The sequence below is a fragment of the Chinchilla lanigera genome, unplaced genomic scaffold (assembly GCF_000276665.1).
Source record: "Chinchilla lanigera isolate Chin_1 unplaced genomic scaffold, ChiLan1.0 scaffold00014, whole genome shotgun sequence".
Lineage (NCBI taxonomy): Eukaryota > Metazoa > Chordata > Mammalia > Rodentia > Chinchillidae > Chinchilla > Chinchilla lanigera.
Genome location: NW_004955415.1, coordinates 22,059,414 through 22,068,092, shown reverse-complemented (window position 1 = coordinate 22,068,092; position 8,679 = coordinate 22,059,414).

Sequence of the window (8,679 nt, the reverse complement as noted above, 5' to 3'; positions counted from 1 at the left end):
AGAGAGAGAGAGAGAGAGAGAGAGAGAGAGAGAGAGAGAGAGAGAGAGAAAGAGAGAGAGAGAGAGAGATAAGGTCGGGGATAGTTGTTCAGTGTTAGAGAGCTTGCTTAGCATCCACAAGGTCCTGGATTCAATCCCCTGTACAAGAAAAGTCCACCAAACCATATTTACATAAAAAATGAATGAATATGTAAATAAATGGAGACAATCTGACAATTTGATATACAGAAGAATTTCAAATAATTTATGTACTTACTTGGCCATCAAGGCTTATGTATGTGCAGCACATAGTGTCTACAGCAGGGAAATGAGAAGAAAAAGTAAATTTATAACAAATAAATCTGATGAACGCTACCTTGGGGAGGTACTCAATAGTAATATCATATTGAATGGGAGTACTTTTGACAAGATATGACAAGAAGAGTACTTTATACCCATGGCCTTCCTCTGAAACATCCATAACCTCCATCAAATCCTGAGAAAATATTGAGCATTTCACAACTATATAACTAGGACTCCTCAAAACTGTCAAGGTCATCTGAACCAAAGAACGTCTGAGAGACTGTCACCACCAGAAGAAGCCTAATTACACACGACAGGTGACTTTAAATTGGTACATTACATAGGATTCTAACTCAGAAAAGGGCACTAGGCTACAAAAAGAATCCTAAAGGAAAATGAAAGAATTATGGCCTTGGGTTAACAATAATTGATCAATATTGGATAATTATTTGTGACAATTATATCATACTAGTAAGGTAAAATGTAAATAATTCAGAGATGGGTGTGAAACACAAGAAGACTTCTTTTTGTATTTTCTTCTTAAAATTTTCAGTAAATCTATAACTATTTTAGCAATGTTTTTAAAGCAGAAATCCAACCTTCTAAGAACTTCTTTTGTTGACCACAGATGGGGACAAACATATAGTGGTGAATTAAAAGGAAGTTGTTGTCCTAACAGAAGTCAAGCAAATTTCTGTGAAGTCAAACCACTTCAGTATTTCTTTTAAAAATTCCTGACCATCCAGGTGAGGCATAAAAGGTTGCACCAACATCAGAATTCTCATGTGGGCACACTTTTCCTTCAGCTTGAGATAGATGTGGTCACTGTCCCCCAAAGCAGATCTTTGTAATTTTCCAACGCTGGGACTTCACTTAAGTGGTAAGGATGAACTTCAAATAACCTTGAAATGGCACTACCCGTCTCTTCTACTGTGGCTGTCTATTAGTGCTGACATTTTCTTTTGAAAGTTCATTGTCTTGCCTCAGGCAATAGGCTACGGGGGGTGAGGGGAGACAGGAAGAAAAGTCAGCCCGAAATTTATGATCTTACTGCTCTTATGAAATTACAAAGTGGAGCCAGCCTTGTTCTCGCTGGCCACCGACAAGTGTAGCTATAACTAAAATTTACAGGGTGCATAAAAAGAATCACATCAGCAGAGTGCTGTAAATCCTGGCTGGCCAGTCACCCTGGCAAATTCCTAATGGATCATCATGCCCTCGAGTTTAAATGGTTGTTCTTAAGAAGTAAAGGTAAGTGACAGGTTAGATACATAAGCAAACCGTGATATCATTTCATTTCCTGAATTTAGAATGGATGGGAGGAATCACCACTTAGGAGAATTGAGATGTCTGCAGGAAACTTTCATTTCAGCTCCCAGTGGGCATCACTCTTTCAGCAAGGCTAGAGTGATGCTAAGACAGAAACCCTATCTGCACTGTTGGAGAGGCCACTGCTGAGCATAGGGGTGATGCGATAACCTCTGGTAACACAACAGGATGACTCCTCTGAGAGACATAAGCCATGTGCCACATGACACAAGTAGTTGTTAGAAGGTGTCTTAAGAAGTTTGGTCTTTATGCTGAGAGCAAGGGAAGCTGCTGAAGAACTGTGAATGATGTGTTCTTTCTTCTAAGTTTGGAAATATTCTTATAGTTGCACTGGAGAAAGAACTTAGGAGCCTCCTGACAGTTGTTCAGGTGAGAGACGGGAAAAGCTTCTATTAGGACAATGGTCATAGACTTGGGAAGGAGAAATGGATGCAATCTTGTCGTCCTAGTATTTAGGCAAAAACAGGAGAGAAGGCTCAAAAAAATCATCCCACTTTTCTCGACAGGAAGCAGGATAATATGGGTGTGTACAATAAGACAGGGAGTAATAAGGAGCAGCAGTATTTTAAGTTGTATTCCCTAGAACTAGGTCCTGAGATAGTACACTCCCTCAGGTGATCTATGGACACATGCCCTCAGGAGATGCATCTTTGGGGATGTGAAGAGTAGAAGAATACAGGTAGAAGAGAAATCTATATTGCAGGCTGGCTGCAACTGAGGCCGCTGTTGGCCCCAAAGTGGCTCTGAAGCTAAACTGAAACCTTGAGAGTTGCCTCAAATTGAGAGGACACCAAAGTTTCTGTATCCTTTAATCGGCCCACCACTGGCTTCAGGCCACCTGCTAACAGAGACATGAATTTCAATAAATGACTTTCCTATGGCCTGTGACAATTCCTAGAAAGGAAGACAGCTGCTGATATCCCAGTAAGCAGGGTGATCACTCAATGAACCCTGAAAAGGGATTCAGGAAGACTACCACCATATCCCCGAAAAGGTTGTATTTCCTGGTGAGCCTGACAGTCATTGATAGGAGAAAAAAGAAAAGATCCTAGACTTCAAGAAAGAACAAAACATTTGTTCTTTAAACATAACAACCAGTGATTACCTGAGCCAGTCTGAAACTGGTCCCACTTGATGTGAATACCCAGGCCAGCCCCTCTCTTTGCTTGTGTGAACCTGCTTCTGAAGTAGCCAACCGGCCTCAGCCTTACTGGAGTCTTCACAGTTTCGTGCCTTGCTTTGGACTCATACATGAGATGTCCCAATACAGACATTCTCTGGGATGTCGGCCAGTTATACAAATACTGTAAGCTAGAAACAGACCCCTAAGATGAGAATAGGCTGCTATATGGTAGTAGCTGATGCAATGAGAACAGAGAAGTCTCCCAGGAGAGTGTAGAAATGGATGAAGAGAAATAGTGGGGGACACTAAGAAACTTTTGCTACATTTCTCAAAGTTTAATTTGTAAGTGAATCACCTGTAGGTTTTTTGGGTTTTTTTGTTTGTTTGTTTGTTTGTTTTTGTTTTTTGGAAAAGGATTCTGTGATTCAGATGATCCAGCATAGCACATAAGATTCTACATTTACAAAAAGACTTCCAGGTGTTACTGGTCCACTGGTACTATTATTGGTCCAGATGTTATTCACGAGTATACAAAGTAAAATATAAAACGGAGGAAAACACTAAAGGTGAGGAAGAAGCATCCAAGAAGCTCAGAGGACAACAAGATGAGGCGAGATTCCAAAAGCTGACACAATTAAGGGTCAAGGAGGCAGGAGTGTTTGGCATTTCTACAGGTGCTCATACATAAGGATAGTTTGGGTGATAATGGAAAGGCCCTAGCTTTTTTCAAAGATGGCCATTAACAACCCACATGATTATCTTTTGGGGATAATATAAGAACACATGATCTATCTATCATAGTTGGCATATGTTGTATAACCAAAGAAAAACTGAATACTGGATAAGGAATAGAATTGGTGGTAGGAACAATTTATGATGATATTGGAGAAAAAAGAAGGGAAAAGGAGGAGGCAGAGAAATGGCACCAGCAGGAATGGATCCACACTACATAACGAACTACAGAGACAGCAACTACTTTGAAGATAACAATATGCAATATAATAACCATTGTTAATTTCCTACCATCTTGTTTTGAAATTTTGTATCATTTTTATTGTTTTTCTCTCTTTAAAATAAAAAGATAGTGTTCCCATGTATGAATCATATCTCCAAAACTGTAGTTTGTGATATTCTTTCTGCTGAATAAAAAATTTAGAGTAAAAAAAACTAGAGAAGCGCAAGAGTTCTACAAGGGCAGAAAAGAAAAACATCAAGACAAATTGGCTATTTGAAACTATGGGTGAAAGACAATCATAAACCAAAGAAGCATAAGACAATAATGTATTTCTCAAAGAACAAGCAAGCATCTCAAAGATACACATCCATGTATGCACAAGCTTAGAGGCATGGGCTAGTCAGGCTTCCCCTGAAAGCAGAGTGTCAAACTTGGGAGTAGATGGCTTATTTTGGAAGGGATATCACAAAATAATGAGTAAATTAGGAAAGCAGAAAAACCAAAGCAGTACCACTATCATGGTCACAGCTATTGACCATGGGCTTGTGAAAACCTTAGAGAATGCCTTCCAGAGCACCCAGCAATATATCCACGAGGTTCCAGCAGCAGAGCACTGTCCCCTAAAGACATCAAAGTCCTCTGAAGACATCAAGCCTGCCCTTCCTATGGGTTCAGAGAATATCACAAGAAGCAGCTCACATGCCATGTTGGAGACCGGATGCTGCCTATGGAGATGTCTAATTCCACCTGGAAGTGTCTGTACAGTTACAGCTGAAATGAGAAGAGGACAAGTAATTGAGGAAGGTCCTGAAGGTATGGCCCACAGAGGAACACAAATCATGCATCTGTCAGAATTTTTGAAACAGTGACTTTCTCAGTTGCCAGCCCCGGAGTATTTATGCAAAACAGTGCTTAACTGGGGTTGTGGGGTAGGAACAGAGCAGTGGATAAGGCTACCATGAGCCTGTTATCTCCATGCAAATAGAGGCTCTGTAAATATGTTCCTGGTGATTCTGCTCTTCCTAATTAATCGGCCAAGCTAAACCTTTGCAAGCAGCAGTACAAAAGGTAAACTTCAGCTTGATTCCTGCCAAAACCATCACAAATCCTGAATTAGTCAGATGTGAATTAATGAGCTTTTAGCGGAGCTTGGTTTTTGTCAGACATATTGATCCTGGAGTGAAACAGCCCATTAAAGGCTATAATTAAGATGCAGTTTCTGCTTGAAGATGAAGTACCTGGGCTGGGACAAATTGTGAGAGGCTCCTTCCTGGGAGGCTGACAGCTGATCAGGAAAGAACTTGTGTTTAGAGTTTCTCTTGTTTTCCTCCTGATAGGAAATGACAGCCAAGCTCCAAATGTAACAAATGGAGTTTACACAATTATTTTGACCCTAAGACAAGAGGACCTCAGTGCTAGAAATTACTGGTAGAAACTGAGTTTTTCTCCCCTGAAAAATGGATCTGCTTTGCATTAAATTCACCCTGCTTCCTGATAATAATTGTGGGAGGGTAGCGGGTTAATCTGATCTCATTATCATTAGAGAATTGCATTTGTAAGAAAAAAAATATGTGAAGAAGTCTTTGGAGTGCAAGCATAAGAGAAGGCAGGTAGTGACTCTCAGGCTTGCTGGTGGCTCAACTGGGAGGAAACTCTGAGGACCTGGGGGAGGGTTTGAAGCAAACTACCAGCGAAGTAGGAATAAAAAGTGGACAGCGCTGCATCTCCACTTTGGAAGATTCAAGAAATGTCCTATTTGCCTTTATCCCTGGGGGGCTGGATGGAATTTCACTTTATTTTTGGAGGAATATGAGAGGATGCTGAGGACCAAGGGAATTGGGTAAGACAGAAAGACAGACTGGAAACAGAGATCACAGTACAACCACCTGACTCCAGGACTTGGTGTAGGTGAGATCGTTTGAAGGCTGAATTTGAAAAGAAAAAATATACAGGCCCATCTCTACATAGGGAAGAGATGGGGAAACAGAAGGAAGAGCAGGGATTTAAGGAGCCAGGCACTGGACAAATTACTGGTAGAAATTCTATCTCTTCATGCTGAGGCCTTATTAGACACCTTGGGGAGCGGGGGATTGGATTTATCCCAATTGCAAAGATGAGAGAATGAAACTTCAAAACCTCAGTCACTGTTAACTATAAAGTAAAAAGACTAAAATCTGGATACAAGTTTGACCTCAAAGGGGTCCCCCCATCACACAACTGCTATGCAACAATGTTTTGCACTTTTTATAGAAATAGGTGATCATATCTCTGAAGGTCTTATGATTGCTTCAGGAGAAGAGGGCAGAGGGAAAGGGAGAGTGATCTTCTCGCTGCTGGTGTTTTCTCAAAAGCCTAGATATCATATTTGGGGGCAGCATATTCTGAATGGCCAGCAAGTCCTTACCAAACCTTGAAGGTCCCATGTGAACTGTGCCATCTCTTTGTTGGTCTGACTCATGTCTCTTTCTTTTGTATTCAAGCCAGGCAGGCCTTGCATTGCTCCTTCAATTTATAACAAACAGCACCATCTTGAGTCCTTTGCACCTGCCGTGTCCTCGGTCTGATTTGCTTTCCCTGTAGCACAGCTGCGGCTTGCTGTTTTCATCCTTTACATTTTTTTTCAAAGGTCGTCTTCTCCATAAGATCTTTTGTGGATGCCCTAGAACTTTCTACTCTCTTTCCTACTTTATTAACTGCTTACAATATATTTAACATAATTGAACAAAAAATAGACAATAGGATTAATTGTAAAAAGAAAAAAAGGATACAAAATCCTGTACAGCAAAGGAAACAAAGAAGAGAGTGCAAAGGCAACCTACAGAAACAGAGAAAGTATTTGCAAACCATTTCTTTGAAAAGAGGTTACCATACAAAATATATGAAACTCTTACAACTCAGCAGCAAACAAAATAACCTTAATAAAAATTGGGCAAAGATGCCAGTGTCATGGCATATGATTTTAATTCCATTGACTCTGGAGGCAAAAGCAGGAAGATTACAAGTTAAAGACAAGCCTGAGAAATTTGGAATCTGTCTCAAAAACAGAAATAAGACTCTGGCTTAGTAGTAAGGCAATTGCCTAGCATGGATGAAGCCTTGAGTTCAACCCCCAGTACCACGTACTATTATAAGATGGTTGGATGTCAAAGCAGTGAAAAGTAGGATGGCTTGGAGACCATACAGAATACAAATGGCATTTATTTGGGGTCATGTGTTCACCATCCTCAGTAACCTTTCAGTAAGAGTCAGCATTCATTTCAAACATATATTTTGTTATTCTTCAAAATGTATCTGTATCTTAAGGAGTGTGAAGGTTTAATTCTTTGATGTGTCATAAAGACATCGCTTCTGTTTCAGCTTTCCCATTGCTGAGGCACAAATCCCTTATATCCACAAGTTAAGAGAGGAGAGGTTTATTTGGTTCATGGCTTCAGTCCATGCTCAGCTGGCTCCAATGCAGAAAGTGCATAGAGGAAGGGCATGGTATAAGAACATGCACTCAATCTATGCCCACCAGGAAGTAGAAAAAGAAGGGAGGAGCTGGGGAAAAGCAATACACCTTTCCAGGTGACATAGTGAGTCACATCCAAGCAGGCTTACTTTTTAACAGCATATTCAGATACTGAACTCATTTGTGGATGAATCAAGTGGTAGGTATCGTGCTCTGTGATTCAATCACCTTCTGAAGACATGGGGGTATAGCTCAGGGGTAGAGCATTTGACTGCACCTTCTGAAGATGTGAGGTTTTGGTGGGAAATTTTAAATCTAAATTGTAACAGCTTCAATTAATTCAATTGAATACTTAAAGTACATTTGATTTTCCATTTTTTACTGCTGATAATTAGAACAGTGATTCCAACAGCTAATTAAATTTTCTGATGTTTGTATTTAATGATAAGATATTTATTAGGTTTTTGACATCTGTAGATCATTTAATGAGAATTCCAAGTTTGTAAAGACCAGTGATGGCAAACCTTTTAGAGAGGACTGGACAAACTGTGATGCAAAAGCCAAGCTTATTTATTGCAAAGTGCCAATACTGGAATTAAAATGAGGTTTTAGTTTTAAAAAAATCAATTCATACATTAACATCTTTTGTCTCAGAAGAAAAACAACACTCATACCATAGTTTTGCCACCACTAAACTAAATCATGAATTTTTAGTAGATTTTTAAAAGTCCTCATAATTTTAACTATAAATAAAATTATAATATACTTAATTTTAAGTTTAATAATAATTGTAGAGCTCAGAGTACCACAATTGCTTGCAGACTTTTAGAAAGTATTTTAATTTAGATGAATGATATAATCAATTGCCAACTGAATTGCTTATAAGAGTTAAAAGACAGAGACTAATGAACAATAAAATACACCAAAATGTTCAAATTCAAGGGATATTCTAAGATAAATAGATATAATTATATGAAGAAAAGTGGGTTTTGCTTTCAATCAAATATACAAAGATAGAGGAAAAAACAGATCAGCTGACTCTCACTCGGTGTGTATAAAATAAACTTTTTGAAAAGCATGTGGGTCTTGCCTAATTTGGTCACAGTGGTATAATATGATCTAAACTCACTTGGCAAAAATAAATAAGTAAACAAACCAAATGGTGTTACAACTACTCCCAAAGAAGGACTGAGCTAGTGAAAAGAAATTGACCAGTGTATCCATGTCTTTCCTGTGACATGATGAATTCACAATTCTAGGAAGTAAAGTAATATGCAAAATTTGTCAGGACATCCTGAGATTGGAGTTTCCATCTCTGCAACAAAATACTTGAGATAACAAACTTATCAAGAAAAAAAGCATTATTTTGGCTCAGTTGTACAAGTTTTGTGCATGGTCATTTGGCTTCTTTGCTTTGGAACTGGAGTAGCACTTCAAGGAGTGAGAATATGAAGGAGCAAAACCACTGCCTTGTGGCTGGGAAGCAACCAAACCAAAATCTCACCATCCCATTCCAGGGCACGCCTTCAGTAACTTAAA